The sequence below is a fragment of the Triticum dicoccoides genome, chromosome 6B, assembly GCF_002162155.2.
Source record: "Triticum dicoccoides isolate Atlit2015 ecotype Zavitan chromosome 6B, WEW_v2.0, whole genome shotgun sequence".
NCBI classification, from domain to species: domain Eukaryota; kingdom Viridiplantae; phylum Streptophyta; class Magnoliopsida; order Poales; family Poaceae; genus Triticum; species Triticum dicoccoides.
The window spans coordinates 562,365,583-562,376,669 of record NC_041391.1 but is presented as its reverse complement, the minus strand read 5'-3'; the positions used below and the strand labels follow the sequence as shown (position 1 = coordinate 562,376,669).

Genomic DNA, 11,087 nt, shown 5'->3' with positions numbered 1-11,087 from the left:
CATCAAATCCGAATGCGCCCAGCTGATGAAGCAAAGACAGCGTTCAAAACACATCATGGCCATTTTCAGTTTCGGGTAATGCCTTTCGGCCTCACCAACGCACCGGCTACCTTTCAGTGTGTCATGAACTCAATATTTGCTCCATTCCTACGCAAGTTTGTGATAGTGTTTTTGGACGACATACTGGTCTACAGTGCTTCATGGACCCTGCATTTGCAACACCTGCGCCTTGTGCTGGAAACACTGCGGAACTCACAATTCTTTGCCAAATTGACCAAATGTTCCTTCGGCCAACAAAGCATTCAGTACCTCGGCCATATTATCTCTTCTGAGGGTGTGGCTACTGATCCTGAGAAGACAAAAACAATGGAACAATGGCCATTACCAACAACAGCGACTGAACTGCGTGGTTTCCTCGGCCTGACAGGATACTATCGAAAATTCGTGCAGAATTATGGCTTAATTTCCAAGCCGCTGACCCAGTTACTCACCAAAAAGGGTTTTGAGTGGAATGATCAAGCGACTGAGGCCTTTATGACATTGAAATCTGTGATGGCTCGTACCCCTGTTCTCGCCCTTCCGGATTTCTCTGTGCCTTTTGCCGTCGAGACAGATGCCTATGACACAGGTGTGGGGGCAGTACTGATGCAACGGGGTCACCCTATTGCATACATGAGCAAAGCCTTGGGTGTTATGAATCGCAAGTTATCAATCTACGAGAAAGAATTCCTCGCAGTGATCATGGCGATCGACAAATGGTGTCAGTACCTACAGCGAGGTCCATTCACCATCTTGACAGACCATAAGAGCCTTTGCAATCTCACTGATCAGCAACTCACGTCCGATTTGCAACGCAAAGCTATGGCAAAATTAATTGGTTTGCAATTTCAGTTCAAATACAAGCGTGGCGTGGATAATGGGGCTGCAGATTCTCTGTCCCGTGTCGCTCATCGGTTTGAAACCCAAACCCTTTCAGTTTGCCGGCCAGACTGGGTACAAGAGGTTCTGAATTCGTACCACACTAATACTGAAATGATGACACTGTTCCAGCAACTAGCCATTCATTCTCCTGATGACAAGGGCTATGCACTAGAACACGGGTTAATCAAGTACAAGGGCAGGTTGGTTATTGGTGAAAATTTGGCACTACAAACTTAATTGGTAGCTTCTCTGCATGACAGTGCTGTGGGCGGACATTCCGGTATTCAAGCAACGTATCAGCGTGCTAAGAAACTCTATTACTGGCCAGGCATGAAATTGGCTGTGGAGCTATTTGTTAAGCAATGCCCAATCTGTCAACACGCTAAGCATCCACACACTAGACCTGCTGGGCTTCTGCAGCCTTTGCCACCTTCCCAAGCTCCATGGCAGGAAATCACAATGGATTTTGTGGAACGTTTGCCAATGTCTGATGGTGCCAATGTGATTTTGGTCGTCGTTGACCGTCTGACCAAGTATGCACATTTTCTGCCCTTACATCATCCTTACACAGCGACTACTGTTTCCAAGCTGTTTGTGGATCAGATTGTTCGTTTACATGGAGTACCATTGTCAATCATTTCGGACCATGACAAGATCTTCACCAGTCACATATGGAAGGACATGTTCAAGGCAGTGGGCACCAAACTACATTACAGCACGGCGCATCATCCACAAACTGACGGGCAGAGCGAGCGGGTTAATTAGTGTGTTGAGCAATATCTGCGTTGTGCTGTTCAGGATCGTCCCAAGACTTGGCGGCGATGGTTGGCAATGGCAGAATTCTGGTACAATACCAGCCACCATTCCTCTCTTGGGTGCTCTCCCTTCCATGCACTGTACAAAAGAGAACCCAACTTTGGTGGCATGCCAAACATCACTGTTGATTCGGCCTCGCCAGTTGCGGACACCGCAGCGGATTATCAAGAGCACACGGAGTTGCTAAGGGTGCATCTTCTGCGAGCCCAGCAACCCATGAAGTCACATGCAGATCGTCGCCGCACCGAGCGTCAATTTGTCGTCGGTGAGCAGGTCCTCTTGAAGCTGCAGCCGTATGCACAACACTCAGTGGTCAATCGTCCCTGTCACAAGCTTTCATACAAATACTTTGGACCATACACCATTCTGGAACGAATTGGAGAGGTCGCGTACCGCCTGAAATTGCCGGTTGCTGCCCAAGTACATCCAGTGTTCCACATTTCACAGCTAAAGCCTTTCTCGGCCGATTACTCGCCGGTTTTCAGCGAGCTTCCGCCGCCGGACCTGGTGCTCTGTGATAAGCTTCCGTCAGCAATCCTGCAACGCCGCATGGTCCGTGATGGCAACAGGGCCACAACTCAAGTGCTTATCAAATGGGGTGATCTGCCAGATGATTCCGCCACATGGGAGAACTATGAGGTGGTCAAGCATCGTTTCTCTTCTTCTTCATTGTGGGATGAAGCTCAATCTCAAGCGGCGGCAAGTGTCACGCCTACGCCTGCGTTGGCGGACAACGAGTCGCCTGGCTCAGAAGATCCAGGCGAGAGAGCTCTGTGAGCTGGCGGGTGGGTCCTGGGACCATCTGTAAGCGTGTGGGTGTGTGTCCGGTATATAGGCTGGTCATGCCGTGTAGGAGAGTAGTGTTGATTAGTCTATGCAACTTCTCATCCTTTCTTTGTATTCTACTCACCTCGGTTCCTCCTCCTCACCTGTACCCTCCTCTCATCCCCCAAATTCCTGCTGTATCTTGGTGTTGCATAAATCTATGTTACGGGACACTACAGATTATTTCCGCATCTTGATCTGATTTGGGCGTGTGTGCAGTTTGCTATGATCTGGCGACGGGGATGCAAGGAGAAGCTGCTGCGGTTTCAAGGGGCCGTGAGGATGCCCACCATGAAGGCGTGTCTGGGATGATGGAGGTGATATCCGCCAGGTCCCCGTTGCCGTCGACTGGCGGCGGCCACCGTCTCCTCTTCCATGGCGTCGTCGGGGCCTTCCCCTGCCAAGCGTAGCGGCTCCTTGGCTGGATCACCGTCGCACACCTCACCGGCGTGGTCGGCAAGATCTGCATCTCGATCCTCGCCACTCTCCATGCTCTTGTAGGTAATAGGCTTTCCGCCCCCTCTTTTATCTCCGGCGTTCTCGTGTGCACGGATTGTGAGCGTGAAGGAATATTTCTCTTCTATTTCATGGTGCTGATGTGCTCCTTCTGCTTTCACACTGCACATATATAGATTCTTCAAAGGAATTGGATGCTGATAATATCAACTAAGTTCCCTGAATGTGATATATATTCTTCCCTCGCTTTGAATTGATTGCCCCAAACAATATATCTCTGGTTGACAGTCATGGCCTATTATTATTGTTGTTAATGTACAACACTCTGCGCTGTATTGTCCAATCATGGTCCAAACTTCAACTTGGTTGTGGATTCATTGTATGTACCATATGCTGTTCATAGCTACAAAATTGCAATCTCGCGAAAATGTTCTTGAATACAGTAATTTTTTTGTCACATAACCCATATGCTGATGATAAAGTTTGTTGTATGAGCTTGTGGCATACTGATCCGACAGGTGGCAGGTATGCATTCAGATGTTGCAGCTCTAAGGAAGGGTAGTATATGGCACATGGCTTCGTGGGTTGTTCAACAAGAAGTGTTTTGGGCATATTCGAAAGGCAATCTTGTGAAAATTATACATCGATTTTCTTATTCCGTCATCAGCTTCTATTGATATGAGCGATACAAAAAGTTCAGCACTGAATTTTAGTATGTTAACTTGCAAGATTTCTCACGACTATGTTTTTTTGTTATAGGTTTATAAATTTCGAAATATAGTTGCAGCTTCACGGAATGGACGGCCCAAATTATGTTAGTGTCTATATGTTTACTTGGTGGTGGTCTAGCGTGAGTGACACCTGCATCTGTAACTTACCCATTGGATGTTCTTCGAAATCACCTGACAACACAGGTGATGCTTTTCTTCCTTTCGTGATTTGTGAATAACACTAAGCCAACCAGTCAATCAATATAACTTCCAGTTAGAACTTAGAGCATCTTTACCTAACGCTTTCATGCAATGTAGCTTTAAAGACCAAAGGAACATGTTTTAGTAAGCTAAACTTTCATGTCTATAAAATTCTGCAGAAAACCACTAGGTATTACAAGGGCATCTTTCACACGTTGTCTACAATTTGTAGAGAAGAGAATAGTAGAGGATTGTATAAAGGCCTTTGGTCCACCTTATTAGTAAGCCGTATGTTTCTGCTGAGAATTGTTTTTTAGTTGACTTCCCAGTAACTTTTATGTGTTACAGGGAGTTGGACCTGATATATCAATCAACGTTTATGTATATGAATCCCTGAGGTCTCATTGGAAAATGGAAAGTTGAATGTCAAACTGTGCGACCAATGATTTGATATGGTACCTCCCTCTTCTCTCTTCTATGAACCCTATAACACACGTCTCAAATCTTAATTTCTTTTATCCTATTGCAGGTTAATTCCAGTTGGGTGTGTTAACCTACAGTAATCAATCAAGTCAACAAATATAACAATGATACTTTGTCTTCTGATTTTTGGTGATGATTTTTTTTGTGACTGAACTAACAGGAGTTGAAGCATGTGTTCTTATTTTTTTATATGACTAGATGCATATGAACTGAAGCTCCATAATTTTCTTTTCAAGTCGACATTGGTGGCAACCAATACAATTAGCGTTATTTACAACCAATGAAGTCTTATAATTTTCTTTCTTAGAAATATACAGTGACGCTGACTATCATTTAGTAGCTCTACAGGCACTAGCCAAAAACAATAATGTTTATTTATTTAACCACCAAATAGAACAATAGGTTATTCTGCATTGTGGGTACACAAATCACAACACTATATTTCAGCTGTAGAAATCTGTGTGGATGCCTGCTGATATTTTAAGCCTACATATTGCCGATTTGGTTTGAGTAATGCTTGAAGCATAATTTACTTCCTAATGTGCAAATAGCAGTATCATTTTTTGTCAAGAAACTGAGAAGACGGAAGAGAGTTGGTGTTGTCAGTGTGGTGAGCCTATGCGGCAACCACAAGGCTGAAGTCTGCTTTGATCGTTATTCAAGATTTGAGCCTTGGCTCCGGTTTTGATAGCTCTATATCAGTAAGTTTAGTCCAGTAACTATTTTAAGTATCTTTATTGTGCATAGTTGCATACATTTTATTCATGGATTAGTCTTGGTAATATTAACATTTGAAAAGCAATTTTTGTGTGACCATTTTTTCATCTTAGTATCTCCATCTACCAGCAAAAGTCAACGTGCACAAACCTGTATTTAACATGCAACATGAGATAGTGTGCATCGAAACTATGCTTATGTTTGTGACATTCATGTGGCATCTCATGCAGATAGATTTTATTATCCATTTCTGTAGCATGCAATGTTTATTTTCTTCTTTTGGTCCATAATCCCTCCTAAAAGAAATATAAGAGTGTTTAGATCACTAAAGAAGTGATCTAAACGCTCTTATATTTCTTTACATATGGAGTAGATGTCATGATTGTTGGATACACATGCAGACTTTCAGCGAGTTTTTGTTCTCGGACTAGGGATCCACAGTCCAAAGTTGATTGGTGGATCAAGTGAACTTGGTGCATCTCCATTCAAGCTGGAGTACAATTACCGACCTGCTTGTTTAGCGCAGTCTCCACAATCATACAAGCAAATGAGCAGCTGGCGACCCAACACACAAAGTTTCTATCTTCTTATTTTCTATGCAAGTAGCAGCTGGCGCAGCGGTGGTGTTGATGAACGACACCCAATGCAGAGGCGGCAGTTACCATAGGGAAGAGGTCAAGAACATCTAGCTCTTGTGGTGTTCCTCCTCATTATTGTCATCGCCATCAACAGCAACAATGACGACCGGCTCATGAGACAGCTACTAGAGAGGGAGCGAGGAAGGGGGAGACAAATCTTTCAGGTACAATGGTATGACAACCATGTTCTGAACTATCAATGAGATTTGGTGCTAAGTCAGCATCGTGTTTTATCCAATCTATCAAACACCATAAGTTTCATGTCGAATGTGTTGTAGAAATGTTCTTCCAGAAATATGGTTTTAGTCCTTCATATTTTAGTATCGTTGTAAATTTATCCATTCACATATCACTCTGAGAAACATTTTTAATTGGGGGAAGGAAGAATGGGAGAAAAGAAGAGTGCTTTGACGTAAAAAAAGAAGTCGTCAATATAGCCCGTTGCAACGCACGGCGTTCTACTAGGAGATGCAAGTGGAGTGGAATAATGAAAATACATTGCATCAAATACATTTTTTGATACTGTAATTTTTTTCTATACACGTGAAATTGGAAATGCATTATGCTTATGTATGCAATCAGAAAAAAAAATTAAAAGGCCCGCGACAACGCACGGGCATTGTACTAGGGAAACAAGTATTGACATTGTACTATGGAAACAAAACGAATAGACATGCAGACTAAGCTCCATATCCAAGGGATTTTGGTAGTACATGCCATGTTTATGCTCACTGTTGAATAATTTGTATATAACTATTTATGCAATACTTGGACCATAGGAGCAATTCATTCTGTATATTTTGCTGGGGATTGTGCCTTGCAGTCAATTTATAGAAGGGTAAGATGTATCGCAATATCTTTGACTTGCATTCTCTGTGATGTCAAGTAAGAAAATAGAATATATACTCTTTGAATTATCTTTTCTTTTTTTTGATGTCTCTATCTTACTTATATAATCCAATTGGCATTCGCTAAAGTTTCTGTTGATGAAACATTTGTTTTGTGATGTGAGGAGGTTCTGTTTGTGAGTAGATACGGTTCGTAGATCATGATATCTGCACAATCTCAATCTACTTCCTATGACCATATATTGTATTAATGGGTTGTGTCAGGGTTATTTTATCAACTACTGGGTTGTTGATCTACATTACGGTTTAATTCTTACACGAATTAATGTTGACTCGATTCCCTGTAGTAGGTTGAGAGGCTTCTCCTCTCATGATTTACTATGATTAGTTTGCTTGGCTCCATGCTCCTCATGATTTCTTTGAATTTTTCTGTAGGTGCTCGGTCAAAAATCACCTAAGGAAAATATGTTGTTCTTCTCTACAAGGGTTGCATGTGGAATTTGAGGAGAATCTGTGCACCAGCATCCGACTCCTTGATGTTGCTCTGATCATATTGTGTAAATATATTTCTAATAAAGCAATCGCCCGATGGTGTACATGTTATAAATAACAAGAATCATCAAGTGTGAGAGATGGCAACATCATGATGGGATGGTATGTACTGTTGTGCTCATCAATAGAGTTAGATCACTTTTCTGTCTGAGAGTCGATTTTTTTGTGCGTTAGATGGATTGACAAGTACCAAAGATTGATGCCAAGCAGAACTAAAACCTGTCCATGGATTACCTTCAGTCCCGCATTCCAATCAACAACATTGGGCCGAGCGAGCGCGCGGGTGGCGCAAGAGGCAATGGACAGCCGGTAGAGACTGAGTGGTGAGCGGCGGTGGTGAGGTCGAGAGGTTGGCACCAGCGGCGAGTAGGCAATTACCGGGTGAGCGGACGGGGCTTGTAGGTGTCACGATTGCATCACAATTGGAATAAAGTAAACAATGCATACTCGTGTGGCGATTGACTGATTTTGTGTGTTGTGTGCTTGTATTAACAGCCAGCCAAATCAATCAGCCAAGGGCCATTATGTACGTGAGTGTGTTAGCAGTGGGTATATCTGAAGATTATTTCTCAACTCGGCATGTGGGTAGAGACTAAAAAGACAATACCATGGTAGCATGGCAGACCTGGCAAGTGCCACGAACATCATGATATTCTTCCTTTTCTTAATTCCTTGATTTGAAAAATAATTTGCTCTGCGTGTATAGGAACATAGCAGTCGGGCAAACGAGGAGGCGGACGGAGCAGGGCCGGAGGGGAAGCGGACGGAGCGGGGCCGGGCGGAGGATGGACCGGAGGCGGAGGCGGCCGGAGAGGAGGCGGGCGGGGTCGGGGCGGAGGCGAACGCGATGGGGCAGCGCGGCAGCAGGCGGCGGCCTAGAGGCGGGGTAGAATCAGTGGTGGGGGTTTGGATCTATGGTGGGGCGAGACCTTAAAAAGTTAACATGTAACTCTTGCAAACTATTTCAAGAGCCCGTGGCAACGCACGGGCAGTCTACTAGTTTATTAGAATGCAAGGGTATGCCTAAATACTTGATTGGGAAAACCCCTATAGGGCAACCAAATATGTCAGCAAAGAAAGAAACTTATCATCTTTTTTTTTGAGGGCTAGCAAGAAACTTATCATCTAGGTTTAAAGAGACCATCTCACTTTTGTCATAATTAATCACATTTTCAAAGCAAGTAAGGACCCATTTGAGGTTGGCAGCCAAACTGGGGTCACAATCAACAAACATGATTGTATCATTTGCATACCACAGACTGATAATGCCTTTAGGGCAAAAAGCATGTCCTAGGCCCTTAATAAGTTTTTTCTTTGGAGGCTTTGTACAACATTCTAGTTAAAACATTCACTACTAGATTGAAAAGTGGGGGAGAGAGGAATCTAGGACAGGTCGTAGATTTCCTTGCGCCTTTGCACGACTCTTTTGCTAAAATAACTCATGTTACATTGCCCTAGAGTTTCATTACTAAGTATGAAACCACATGTTTTACATCGACAACTACAACACCATTTTTTTTCTAGAACATTGCCAAACAAAGCCAAGCGTAGAGCTGCATGTAACATTTCTTGCATCTATGTTATTTACATACAATGTAGAATTGGGTCAATTTAAAATATAACACGAGTAAACACATCTCATTTCGTTGATAATTCCTTAACATAGATTTGTAAGACAACACAAATTTGTTAGTCTTTGATTTGATTAGGGAAATACGTGTTATATGCCCACTAAAAGCATTACGGAATTTGTTGTCGAGTCAAGTTTCCAAACATGACTTGTGGTCACCATTGGGCATGTAGATAAGCAATAAAAAATACATCTACTTTTGGTGGCATATTACACATATTCCCACCAGGCGAGAACATAAATCTGGCGCAGGTTTTTAGGTCTTTGATTTGATTAGGAAAAGATATGTTGTTTGTCGTAAAAGTTATATTTTAGATTCATCATCGAATGCAGTTTCTAAACATGTGCATTTTGCGGCATACTACCTCTGTCCTGGTTTATGGGTCCCTTTGTAGTTTGTGTCAAATTTTGACTAAAGATTTAACTAACAAAATATTAATGCATGCCATGAAAAATTATCTCATTGGATTTGTATTTGAACATAGTTTTCAAAAATATAATGTTTGGTGACATGCGTGAACATTTTGTTAGTTTAATATATGGTCAAAATTTGGCACAAAATACAATGGGGACCAATAAACCCGGTCAGAGGTAGTAGTATATATGTTTCGCTAGTTAAATCGACGACTTAGGATGTCGTGTCAGACTTGTATTCCCATTCACAGGGAGTATTAAAGCAATTTGATTGTAATTTAACCAATAGTGGATTTGTTTCTATCTTCCAATGAATCTTTTTCGGCTAGAATTTACTTCCTACATACATACCTCCCTATAAGCTTGGTCAACCAAATACCTAAAAAAAGTATCCGTCTTGTAAATCTCGATGGAGGGAATAGTTATAGGGTTTATCAAACAATATTCTCACAATCTCTTCTCACATATTTATGTACAAGGTTTCATCTTGGAGAGTGGGCCTACACTAGACCTATGCATGGGCAGCCCAGCCCGGCCCGAGCCCGATTGCCCGACATCTGGGTCGGGCTTGGGCTCCATTTTATCGCTCGAAGCCCGACCCGAAAGCCCAAAAAAGCCCAAAACAACAACAAATGTATATTTTACTCGAAATGTAGGTACTCCCTCCGTAAACTAATATAAGAGCGTTTAGATTACCACAGAGGGCGTACATTATATTATTTTAATATCTCGAATATCAATATTTTAATTGAAAAGTGTCACTGTCCTGTGTTTCAGGCCGGGCCGGGTTCGGGCTTGGTTTTTTGCTTCAGGCTTTGCCCGGCCCGGGGTATGATCAGGTTTAACCTAGACCCATCTCATTTACCAGCAGTACATTACATAAGCTGGGTTTGAGAGCTCGGGGGTGAATCACGCCTGAGCAGGGTACATTGATCACCGACACACACGTTGTCAGACCCAGTGGCAACCAACCACTGCCAATGCCATGAAAACACGAGGTCCCGGTTCGATCGATCGATCCCTTGGTCCAGACGGCCGCCGGAGCCAGTCCGAAGGACGGACATAATCATTCCCGTCCAGACGACACCACACACACAGCGTCGATCGTCCAGAGGGGCAGGCGCCGTTGGCCAACTCGAAACAAAAACGGTTGTTGCGGCGGCGCAATGGAGCGACGCGGGTATCCAATGCCGCTACCCGCTGCCGATTCTGGTTGGCAGTTATCATAGGTTTCGGACACGCTGTAGGCTGTCACTCTGCCTACCTGTACCGATCGAGTTCATCGTCGTTTCCCTTTCTCTTTTTTTATATGAAACCCGGACAGAGCTTTTTGATACGGAGCATATGCTGGAGGGATAAAATATGGGTAGGGTGGTGCTGAGTGAGGAGAATTGTGCCAACGGAGAAGTCAGATGATTGATGCGGCGTAGTGTGCTGTAACTTTGGAGGACGATGTGATGCTGTAAATTAGTGTACTGTACAACCTGATTAGTGTCGCCTTTCAATAGTTTGATTAATTATTATATTTTCCATGAAAAGGACATGAATCTATTATAAAGGTTCACTATAGCACAAATCACCCAGGCATAATAAAAAAATAGGTTGAGACCTTGGATCACCAAACGGCCACTATGGTCGTCAGAATCAGCTCTGACGCGCCGCTGTCACCGCTGCCCTATCGGAATCGGACGGGCCTTGTCGATAATAGCCGGGAATTATCTTTCAACGCATATACCTTGCATTATTTCTAGAAGTTTTCCTTCTATAGCCTACCAATGGGCTTCTACTCCCCCCCCTCCCCCCCGCGTGAACGTTTTCTGTGAGAGCTTGAACAAATACGATAGTAATTTCTTCGAAGACAGTTAGGATAACAAAA

At 43.3% G+C, this 11,087-nt stretch overlaps 1 long non-coding RNA gene across 1 annotated transcript; it reads left to right on the top strand.

Moving 5' to 3' along the window:
- Positions 1-4,245: 4,245 nt before the first annotated feature.
- LOC119321962 lies at positions 4,246-6,268 on the top strand. Its single transcript, XR_005155313.1, has 3 exons — positions 4,246-4,384; positions 4,459-5,113; positions 5,531-6,268. It is a non-coding gene; the product is annotated as an uncharacterized LOC119321962 (long non-coding RNA).
- Positions 6,269-11,087: the final 4,819 nt, after the last annotated feature.